The sequence below is a fragment of the Syngnathus typhle genome, unplaced genomic scaffold, assembly GCF_033458585.1.
Source record: "Syngnathus typhle isolate RoL2023-S1 ecotype Sweden unplaced genomic scaffold, RoL_Styp_1.0 HiC_scaffold_27, whole genome shotgun sequence".
NCBI lineage: Eukaryota > Metazoa > Chordata > Actinopteri > Syngnathiformes > Syngnathidae > Syngnathus > Syngnathus typhle.
The window spans coordinates 1,141,827-1,154,182 of record NW_026871933.1 but is presented as its reverse complement, the minus strand read 5'-3'; positions in this window follow the sequence as shown (position 1 = coordinate 1,154,182).

The window sequence follows — 12,356 nt, the reverse complement described above, 5'->3', positions numbered from 1 at the left end:
ATCGCCTGCAATTGTACTAGAGAGCATACTCCTGCCAATATCTGACGCATGTCACCGAGTGTACAGCTCTGCCCACTCATCAGAGCCAAAAATCTGTTCAGCCATACTTTACCTCCTCTGTGAAGTGGGGGCATTTTTTCCATCATCGCAGTCACATCACGGAGCACCATAGGCTCGTAGTGCTGGCCGCCTGGTGTGGTCACCAGCGGACACATTAATTCATTTTTCTACCCCTCGGTCTGCGTCATCTATCTGTTGGAAAAATGTATATATATGTTATCATGCGTTCTCTTTTTGTTTTTTATATTACCATATTACGATAAATGTTTTACCGCTATATTAGTACGAATATATGCTTGTTGTTCTGCTTTGCTGTTCTTATGTTCACCACAGAAAACCACAGAAAAGGTGTGAGGTTATATCTTGGTCGGCGGGATGCAGCTGCAGAGAACACAATGCCCTGCAACAGCCTTGTGTCTATCAATCATCTATCTCGGTCGAGTGGCTGTCACCGCACCTCACACCCTCAAGAAATGGAGCGCTAGGAGCACCCCTGGTTTCCTGCTGATATGGTTGCTTGAACCCACTGAACTTGCTGAACTCTGTGTGTTTCTTCCTATATCGCCATATAAGTATATCATTTGCCGTTTTTTACGTTTACCAAAGCAGAAGCCTTTGCGCTTCCCCTTTCCCTTAGCGGTTTCTGCTACACTTGTGGGTAGGGCAAAAACCCCAAATAAAAAGAGCAAGGATGCAGACAGACTTTAGTGTAGTTCGGGCATTGTAACCTGTCTGTACTGCACTCCTTGCGCAAGCTGCGACTCAATATTCTGCCTCACTTGTGGTTTGTCTGCTGATGCTTTTCTCTTAACATTTATTCAGTCGGTGAATAAAACCTGACACTATCCCTGACCACTCCGCAAATTTTATCCTTTCCGCGTCTCTTTCTCTCCCTGCCTGTACCTCTTTCTACTATCCTGATTCGCGTACTGTAACATTTTCTTCTGTTGCATTACAACGTCATCTTCTCCCTCCCCCTCGCTGCTATCATACTGTGGAAGCTCTTTCTGTCTCCGCTCGCCCTTTGCGTCTTCTCGTCTCACTTTCTCTGTTGCCCATTTCAACATCTGCGTTTCCAGTCTACGCTGCTCATCAGGTTGATCAACTTTTTTCTTGAGCTCCTCATTTTCAGCACTAAGTCTCTGCCAACTTTCTCCTTTCGTCACGTTGGAGGAGTGGGGGCTCGGGCCGGGGGTGGATGTGACCACGTGGGCTGTATCTCCCTCCCGGGCCCGGCGCCTCTCTTTATTTACTGCTTGTTCAATCAGCTGCGCAATGCTCTGATCTGCCCTTTCGCCTTCGCCCTCAACATCCAATACCATCCGGCCACCCTGTTAGAAAAATGTATATATATGTTATCATGCGTTCTCTAATCAATGCCTTACTGCAATAATACTGCAATATATGCTTGCTGTTTGGCCTTGCTGTTTTTATGATGTACCACAGAAGGACAGTTCCTTTCTAACAAAGACCACTTTGTTAGACAACATGCCTCATTGCTGTCCTGCACCCCAGATGAACCTCCAAGTGACCATTAAAGTCAGGGTTTTCCTAACTATCTTTATCGTAGGATTAGGTTGGAATGTATATAACCAGTAATAAATAACTTAGCTTGTTGCATCCTACACAATGTCATAAAACTTCCCTTGCTATGTTTTAACTAGAGGTCAAAGGTTTTTTCTTTTGTATCCAGTCCACTCAAACTCCTCTTCCCAGATGTTCTTATCAGTATGTAAACACCTAGTGTCTCACACTGTGGGTAGGGCAAATCCAAATAAAAAGAGCGGGAGTGCCTACAGATTTTTAGTGTGTGTAGAGATTGTCTCAAGCTATCTGTACTGCACTCCTTGCGAGAAAAGACTTAATATTCTGTCTCACTTGTGGTTTGTTTGCTGTTGCTCTTCTATTCACTTATTCAGTCAGCGAAATAAACCTGACAGAAATTGGGGGCTCGTCCGGGATCTCAACACGCCCTGAACGGTTCCAGCGGGCTCTTCAACGCAGGTGACAATCCTCGGCCGAGGTAAACAAAAGCCCTTTGACGGGACTGTCTCGATCAGTCCGGCTGGACACCGGGAGGGTTGACGAGATCTTCCGAGGAAAAGAATCAGCAGACCGCGAGTAGGAATATTAATTCTACTAAATAGAAACAGTTAAATTCCGCAGGGGCGGCTGTGGAGCCCCCTAGCTTTCAAGCTAGTTAAATTCTGCAGCAGGAGGGGCGGACTCCTCTGTTATTAAAAAAACAAAACAAAAAAACCTTGAGAATTCTAGACCCTATCAAGTACAACTAGAAACAGTTAAATTCTGCAGGGGCGGATGTGGAGCCCCCTAACGTTTTATGTTAGTTAAATTCCGCAGCAGGAGGGGCAGACTCCTCTGTTCTTAAAAAAAAACGCGCGTGGTATGCTTGTGAACGGTTTGACTGAGAGTGATCTCATTTGAGCGCTCCTCTTAAATAGTAAGCGAAAGTCCCTACCCCGACATGAACTAAAATGCAAAGATTGGAAAATAATTGAAAGGCAGGATCCCAACCGATTAAAAAAAGATTTCGATAAATGGGTTAAAAAATATAAATTTGAGGGACAACCAAATTATTAGGACTTAGAGGTGCCATAAACGAAACAACATAAATAAATCTTAAAGAAATTAAAGAAGGCATCTGATGATGTAGTGTTTTGGGAGAGAGAGAGAAAGGGAGAGAGAAAGAGAGAGAGAAAGAGAGAGGGAAAGAGAGAGAGCTCAGAAAGCACTGTATTGCAGGTAGGAAGATGATGAGACTGGGCCTAACAGTAGGCAGGCAAGAGAAAACCAAAATTTACAGAGTTAGAGAAGAAGGGAGAAGTCTAGAGAAAGTAGAGAAGCACGTAGAGAAAACACATGCTACAAATTCAAAACTAAAGATCATAGCGGGAGGAATACATAAATCACGCCCTCCATGCAGAAAGAGTAGTAAGAGACAAACAAAAACGAAAACAAATGAAAGCTTCAAAAAACACTTTTTTGGTAGACCAGGATAGTGACACTTTTTACCAAAATGCAGGCAGAGGACAGAAAGGCCAGAGAGGGCGAGCAATACCCAACAGAGAAGGCTTTAGAGGCTGAGGAAGAGGAGTTGTGCAACCTCCAATAGAATGCTGGAGTTGCGGAGAAAACGGTCACATGGCACGTGACTGCACAAATTAACAGAAACACTATGACTAGGCCAAAATCAAATCAGATCAGGTTTCCATGTAATGAAGTGGGAACCTGGCTGCCAAAATTAAGGAGAAATTAGCTTAAATATAAGGAGATATTTATGTTAAAAGGATAAAGTAAGATAAAGAAACATTGAAGTTAAAATTTGCTAAATAAATAGAAAAGAATTACCGTTTTTTTCCGTGTATAGTGCGCCCCCATGTATAGTACGCACCCCTAACAATGGCATGCTGATGCTGGAAAAAAGCTTGTATAATACGCACCCAATTTTTATGAATTTCTTTTAATTTTTTTTTTAATTTTTTTTTTTTTTTTTTTTTTAAGTCCCAAAGATCGTCACACACGCAGGGAGGCAATGGGTCCCATTTTTAAAGTCTTTGGTATGGTCTTAACTAGGCTGGATGTCTTTTTTTTTGTTGGCGTTGATTTCTCCGACTGCCCCTAAACGCACCACCGCGCTCCGTGCGCACACGGCGGCTCTGTATGGGAGAGACGTTGAAGAGGAATAAAAACACCCTTGGAAACCAAAACTTGCCCCTCGTCGTGACTCGGAGCCGCAACAAATGTTTCGGATTTGTGTAGGGTACATTGTGACAGACGGCAAACTAGCAGGTGATCGAGCGAGCGTATGATACAAGAGCATTGCGGTCGTATGGAGCGTGTTTGAAGTGAACAGCAGAGATGAAAGGAACAAGGCAAAGTGTTGTGAAATAAAATATTACCTGTAATACGCATTTTGTTATTTGCTGATTGAAACTGCTAATTAAACTGTGAATTGAAACTAATAGGTGGAGAACTGAACTCTCGCTCTTTATATAGCTGACGTGTCTTGCGCAACCGTTCTGCGCATCTGTAATGGCGGCCTCCGTATGACGTCCGGTCCGCGATGGAGATTAAAAAACAAACAATATTTGACAATAACACACCATCGAGGATTGCACCATCGCATCAAACGATGTGTCGTCAATTATGAATTTTACTAAGTGTGTTGGGCAGGATGGCTGAATGCGATGCGCGATTGACAACAAACAAGAAGAAAGGTGAGTTTTATTTCGGGGGAGATTTGTCATGTCTCGTCCCCAGTTTTGCTATGTGTCTAGGTTGCCATAGTTTCTGTTCGTGTCACCCCGCTCTTCCTGTGTCACCTCAATCGATGTAACGTGTTTTGTATTTAAGTCCTGTCTGCCCCTCGCTCACCGTTGGATCATTGCATGTGTTACTGTCATTCTGTTCCTGTCTTTGGTAATGTCACCCTGTCTTTTTGTTCCACGACTTTGTCGGTCAGTCCTGTTGTTGGTTTTGTTGTACCATGACTTTATTTAAAAAAAAAAAAAAAAAAAAAATTAAAAAAAAAAAAAAATATTTTTTTTTTTCTTTGTACCCATGTATAATACGCACCCCAGATTTTAGGACAATAAATTAGTAAAATATTGCGCACTATACACGGAAAAAAACGGTACACATAGTTTCTAAAAGTGAAATAGAGAATAAATCAGACAAGTAATACGAGCAAAAAGATGTTCTTAGTGCTTCTATGTGCGTCATCCTTTTGTGCTGGTGTGTGTGTGCTTGTGCGCGCAGAGGATCCTCATGAATGGGTGTGCGTATGAGTGCGAGTGAGATGTGTGTTCTATGGAAGAAATCAGTAATGGAGAATGTTCTGGAGGCTGTTGAGCAATACTAGGGAAATTGAGAAGTGGATGATGGTGTGTTTAAGTTGGTTGGAGAAACTGAGATGAGCAAGGTGTGTGCAATAGAGAAAATAAGGCGTGTGTGGCAGAGAGTTACAAAAACGGTGGCTTGATAGGATGGGAATAAGAGACAGCAAATGTTGTGTAGAAGACTGAAAGATGTTGAAGGTGAACATGATGGGGGAGGGCAACAGCAAAGTTGGCCTGCCCTTTGAGAAGGTGAAACTGATAAGCGTGCCTGCGCTCGCGCGTTGTCGCGGGGCGGGGCTGTCCGCGTGGGCTTTTGCTATGCTCGTGTGGGCGGTGGGCCGGCATCATGGTTGTTGCAGGAAATGGCCAGCCTGCGACCAATCAACATTGATGCTACGCCCCCCTCGCACGAGGGGTGCTGTGGCTGCGGGCAGGGCAGGGACGGTGTGATTTTCTCGGAGAGTGATGCTTAAGGAAGATGTGACAATATTTGCTTGAAGGATAAAAGGCACTAATGAGAAAACAAAAGTATAACCAAAACGTCAAAATAGAGAATGACGTTTGCGCAGCGTTGTTTGTTTGTTTGTATTGTTTGTGAGCTGTGTCTCTGCTGTAAGTTTTTGTGTTGTCTGTGTGCTGTCAGTGTTATGTGTTAAAATTGGCTAATGTAGGTGCACAAAAGAATTTGCTAGATTGTAGTCTATATGATTTGCACCGCAAAACAAAAGCAATTTTGTGAAAATAAGAAGAAAAGAAAGACAAGCAATTTTTTTTGTGGGCAGGAACTGGTCCACACTGCATTAATGCCTAGCCCTGATGAAACAAAAATTGAGAGATGGAAAGAACTTGCTTTCTGGAATTGGATGAAGCAAAATTATTAAATAACAACATTTCAAAGCTAAATTTAGAAGAAATAGTCGATTGGTTGTGTCAAGACTACACAAGTTTTTACATTTGAGGATAAGACAGTGATTGAGTTAGTTAAAGTTAAGAAACAACAAGAATTGACCATTATATTAATTTACTGACGGTTATTTTGTTAGTTTTTATCTTTATCTTGATTGGTTTGACACCTGGAGGGAGGAAAGATTAGGATGTGGAACACGGGTTGAGACACCCAGTTACACACGCAAAACATGTGTGCACTGGGACACTGAGAAGCATTTTGAAAGGTGTGTCAAAATTAAATGAAGATGAAATCATATGTAGTAATACAACGCTTTACTACATATGGATTCTCTAAATCGTTTGAGTAAATTGAATAAAATAAAACATACCTTTTGATTTTTGTTCAAATTACTAAGATTCTTGTGATAAACGATGAGAAACTGATTGAAAAGAAACTACAAGAAACTACAACTAAGCTAGTTGTGGAAGCAGTCCAATTGCCACGAAAAATAGCTATATGCACGTGTGCAGGGCACACACACAAGAAGCTGATTAAATTCAAGAGGGAACGAGCTTGCAGACGGAACCGCATAGCTGTGGTGCAAGAGATGCTTCAAATTTTATACACACAAGAAGCAGATTAAACTCCTGAAACGTTTTTAAAGATGTGCAGCGACAAAGTCCATAGACTGAAATTCAATCATGGACAAAAAGAGGGGCAAGAGTAGAGAATGGCATCTATAAATGACCAGAAGACAGACCTATCCTACCAAAGAACCTATACCAATTGGCAGCAATATTGAGCCATACGTAGTGCGTGTCACATGGCTCAAGAGGAGGGATAGTGGGGCAGGTCAGTCGTCAGCTTTATACAACATACGGATTTGATTCATATTTAAAACATTTTCAAAACAAATTTTTTTGTAGAGCTTGTTTAACATGCAATCCACAGGGTTATACTGCCTGGTCATAAAAGATGCATTCTCAAAATGGTTTGAATTGGTTTCAACAAAAACACTGAATGCCTTAACAGTGGCAAACACGTTATGCAAAGAAATAATACAGAGATATGGGATTTCGGAGATAAATTCTCATGATAATGGGGGCACTTTGTAAATCAAGTAATGAGGAGAAGAAGCACAATGTTCAATAAAGATTTAAAAATCATTGTGCACACCATCGCCGAAGTGCAGGATTAGTATAAAGTGTGAAGAAGTGCATGGAAGAAACTGGAAGATAATGGACAAAATGTTTAGACCTGGTCAAACTGTACATAAATATTACAAGTATTGTGGGTTTAACCCCGTATGAAAAATTGTTTGGGCGACAATATAGATTACAATGTTTTAAAACCAAGTGGGAAACTAAGGATGATTCAAATTTGGCATTTACATTCTGTATTTATAATTAATATTTTACAGGCAAAAAGAACAAAGCACGTTCTCATTAAGAGCATTGAAAATGAAACACTGGTGTTCTTCCAAAGGGGAAGGGCCACATTGAATATTGATAATTACGTCAACTGCCATTAAAATAGCAGAAAGGTCAGTTGAGGTGGTCCTTGCAAATTACAAAAGGGTAATTTCTTTTGAGGTAACGTTCAATCGGGAAAAGTGACCCAAAGGGAGCCTTACCTCTTAGAGAAATGCCGGGAACAAGAAAATGGAACAATGACGCTATTGCATGTAAGGTGGCCATCTTTGTTGCCACTTTGTTAACTTCAGCAATATGGTATTTGTGGGAACTAAGTCATAATGAGTAGGGGAGAGATGAGTGAACAACTTATATTGATCACTCCCAAATAATTATGCTGCATTGTAGCGATTTAAAAGATCAATTTGACCTTTGCAGGATGATCTGCTGTGTCGGATCTGGACTGCCATGAAAGTATGATGTTTATATGTGTATTTTGTTAACAATCGCTGTAGATGTTAATGAATGGGATGAATATAGCTAAAGCGAATGTGGATAATTTGTTTCAGGTAACTAGTATAAGAGTAAACTGCTAAACGAAACAATTGATTGCTAATGGCAAAACAAGCTGTAAAGACAATTGAATATGTCATATGTATGGGTTTGCGACCATTGCTTTATGTTGTACCGTCACCATTGATCAAAGACTGTGTGAAATCTATCTATTGGATTGTGAAATGTATGACAGAACATTCTATTGAGCATCCATTAAGAAAAAAAAGAAAAGAAAAGAAAAAGCCACTGCTTTCAGAGAATGTAGTCAAGTGAAATTGTATATGCATCAACATGCCAAGATCAGGAAAGAAAGCTAGTAAAAACCAAAATATTTTTAAATTTGAGAGGCGACGATGATCTGACCGAAATTGATGCAATTGGAGTCCCTAGAGGAGTCCCTGATTAATAAGAATTAATTGACCAAATTGCAGCGCGACGGGAGTCCTCCATTTGCTGTTGGTGAGCGGTGAACAAGAACGTAGACAGAATAAACTACATCCACTACAATGTGAAGAAATTGGGCAATTGGACACAAGCGGGGCTTGAGGCAGTGCATGAACAGCTAGCCACAACCTCCCTAATGGCATTCCAGAACCGTATTGCTCTTGATATGTTGTTGTCTGAGAAAGGAGGGGTCTGCGCAATGTTCGGAGAACAATGCTGCACCTTCATCCCCAACAACACCGCCCCTGATGGGAGCCTGACGAGGGCTATTGCAGGCCTGCAATCCCTCAATGCAAGGATGAAAGAGCACTCTGGTGTGGACACATCAGTCTGGGACAAATGGATGGATGTTTTTGGGAAGTATAAAGCCCTTGTGTCCTCAATTTTGATATCAGTTGCAGTATTTGCTGCTATACTCACCTTGTGTGGATGTTGTTGTGTTCCTTGCCTGCGTGCTCTGTTTAACCGTCTCATCACTACAGCAATATCGCCCATGGAGGACAAGATGGCTCGGATGTACCTAATGTCTGAGCGCCAAGATGATAGCGATGACGATGATAATGATGTCGATGACGGGATTTGTACACAGACGCTAGAGGACTTTTTCCCCGATCCATGCGATTCTGAATGATGACGACGCGACGTTTATCCTTTGAGTGTAAACATATTTGTTTTCATAAATGTGATCCGACAACTGAAAATCGAGAGAAGTGGTTGTTTACGGTGATGTGAGGATTTGAGCAAATATGTGATAAACAGGAGGGAAATGTTAGAATAATTAGTTTTGCTGAAGCGCTGGTCGGCCTGGAACCGAAGGTCACATATCTTCGGTCAAGTCAACATATGTGCCTTATGAGCCTTGGGGGAGTCCTTATACTCCCTTCCTTGTCTTATCTGTGAAGAGGCCCTCACTAGTTAGAAACAGAACACCTTTGTTCTTTGTTCTTTGTTCTTTGTTAGTTCAATAGAAGTCCTTTCTCTGTTAATTGTTTTGTCCGAGACAGTTTTTAGTTATCCCATATTTACTCAATGTTTGTTTAAGTAGACTTCATGCAAGTTATCTCACATCTACTTAACGTTTGTTAGAGTGTTTGCACGAGAGGTATCTGATTATTTACTTATTATTATTACTATTGTGTGAAATGTAGCAAGAAAGTCTAGAGCATTGTTTTACAGAGACACGGCATCCAGGTTTAGAGATTGCACCCAGGAACAAGGATGCCAACCATCTAAGAACAGACTCTGCATTCCTGGGGTCACAGATCGGCCAAGGCCATGCGGCCTCGCACCACACAACATGATTAGCTAGCTGAAACAGCGTTGCTACAGACACACTCTCCCCTCCCTTTAGTGTAGCAACGCCTCTTGTAACCAGGGCAACCCAAAATAAAAAGAGGAGATGACGGTAGGGCAGGGCAGAATTGGTGGAGGACTGTGAACTGGGCCCTCTACCTAATTCTCCTCGCGAGCAAAAGAATACTGGTTGTCTTCTCCTCTTTGTTTCCAGCGTGTAAATAAATGTCTGATGGTATTTAGACCTGACACCTGACACAGGTGAAGCTTTCCCGCCTTTTCCGGACAGTATAAAACCTTCTGACCTGGAGATGGGGGGGTGTTGTTACATCTGCTGAAGTTCCATTTGCATTGACCGCCATTAAACAACCCAAGATCTTGCCAATAAAGAACCAACCGTTACTCCACATCTTAGTTTTCCTGACCCATGAACAGACATCATCAACAACATGCAACAGCCGTTGGTGGAATCAAACCTGCACTTTCCTAACTGTGAAGCGGACGTGCTAACCAGTGTACCACCGAGCCGCCAAAGAGTATGAATATTACTATGTTGAGTCAAATACAAGCCAGATTACAGATTTAAAACCACCCTTCCACGAGGATGGGAATCCATGTGTGCAGAGCACAGCGGATTATCAATCCATCGCCTTAAACTCTCTGCCACCTCGTCGTGGACAACTTGTTATGTACGTTGTGCCAAGATACTTTGCATGTGAAGATAATGAAAATCTGGCGAGGATGTGATATGAAATGATGAGTGGAGAGCACAATGGGGTAGCAACACATCGCCTGAATATCTCAGCCACCGCATATCATGCATGAGTTGTATGGGCGACATGGTATGGTATGTACGGTGTGGTATAAGCCGCAAGGTAATATGATACGATACTTTAGATGTGAAACGCAGAAGAGCTAAGCCACAAAAGAAGTGACACTGTCAGCAAAGAAAAAAAAAATCAATGTTGTCTCACCCCAAATCTTTGGGATCATCGGATCTACGCAGTTGGATGATTCAACATTTTAACACCAACGTTCTTTCATGGTCTGCCTGGGTGTCCTGGCTGAAGATCCTAAAGGTTTTGAATTCATTTTATGCTTCCGCATATAAGCCATGATCATATAGTGATAAGTACTCTGTGTTGTGGCCGCAGCTCGTTCAAATCATTTTTGCAAAAATGTTACACACAAATGTAGCAAGAACAACCTGTTCTGGGGCAATGGACGCAATGGCTAATGCATCTGAGTACGGACCCGAAGATTCTAGGTTCGAATCCTAGCTAGCTGATATGCCATTTTTTGGTCAACATTAGCTATGTGCACTTGGATCTTATGCGCTGAAGTGACTCACAGACACTATCAACAAAGACGTTGTTTCCAATGTTGTCTCATCTCAAGTCTCTGGGATCATTGGATCTGCGCAGTCTGATAGCCTGTGTTAGAGTGGTGCTCACTCTAACTTATTTTGCAAGAACCACACGGGAGACAGTATGCCCTATCCAACACCTACAGGTGGAGAGTCATTCGTCGCTGTGCATACAGCGATGATCGAATGAGGTCTGACTCTGGCCTCTTGCAAAAGCATTTTTTATTAAGAGAAACAGGGTGGGGGTGAGAGTGGACTGGATGGAGAGAAAGCCCTTGACCTCTAGTCAAAGCATAGCAGGGGGTGTTTTACGACGTTGTGTAGGATGGGACAAGCTAGGTTATTTATTACAGGTTACATTTCAACGTAAGCATAAAACTACAGTTTTTTTTCCGTGTATAATGCGCAAAATTTAACTACCGCTTTTTTCCGTGTATAATGCGCCCCCATGTATAATACGCACCCTAAAAATGGCATGTTGATGCTGGAAAAAAGCCTGTACCCATGTATAATACGCACCCAGATTTTGACTCCTACTTAAATCCGTGAACGTAAAATTATTTCAGAGAAAAGATCATCTTTGGGAACAACCGGATGTTCTGCCGGTCAGTATCACTGCGCATGCGCTAGCATACTCAATAGCGAAGAGATGTTTCGGATTTGTGTAGGGTACATTGTGACAGCAAACGAGCAGGTGATCTAACAAGCGTCTGATACGAGAGCATTGTGTTCGTATGGAGTGTGTTTGAAGTGAACAGCAGAGAAGAAAGCACATCTGTAATGGCGGCCTCCGTATGATATCCGGATTTAAAAAGAAAAGAAAAAAAAAATTGGAGAATTTGTACCCATGTATAATGCGCACCCCAGATTTTAGGACAATAAATAAGCTAAATTTTGCGCATTATACATGGAAAAAACAGAAATTTATTGTCCTAAAATCTGGGGTGCGCATTATACATGGGTACAATTTTTTTTTTTTTTTTAAGAAAATCATGGTACAACAAAACCAACAACAGGACTGACCGACAAAGACGTGGAACAAAAAGACAGGGTGACATTACCAAAGACAGGAATAGAAACCAAACAGACATCATGACAGTAACACATGCAATGATCCGACGGTGAGCGAGGAGCAGACAGGACTTAAATATAAAACACGTTACATTGATTGAGGTGACACAGGAAGGGAGGGGCGACGCGAACAGAAACTATGGCAACCTAGACACATAGCAAAACTGGGGACGAGACATGACAAATCTCCCTCGAAATAAAACTTGAAATCACCTTTCTTCTTGTCAAAGTCAAAGTCTGCTTTATTGTCAACTTCTTCACATGCCGAGACACACAAAGAGATCGAAATTACGTTTTCTCTATCCCACGGTGACAAGACATAGTACACGATAGACATACAAGTAAACGACGCAATATAAAAAACAAGAAGGCACAAACAATAAATAATAAGTTGTTTGTTGTCAATC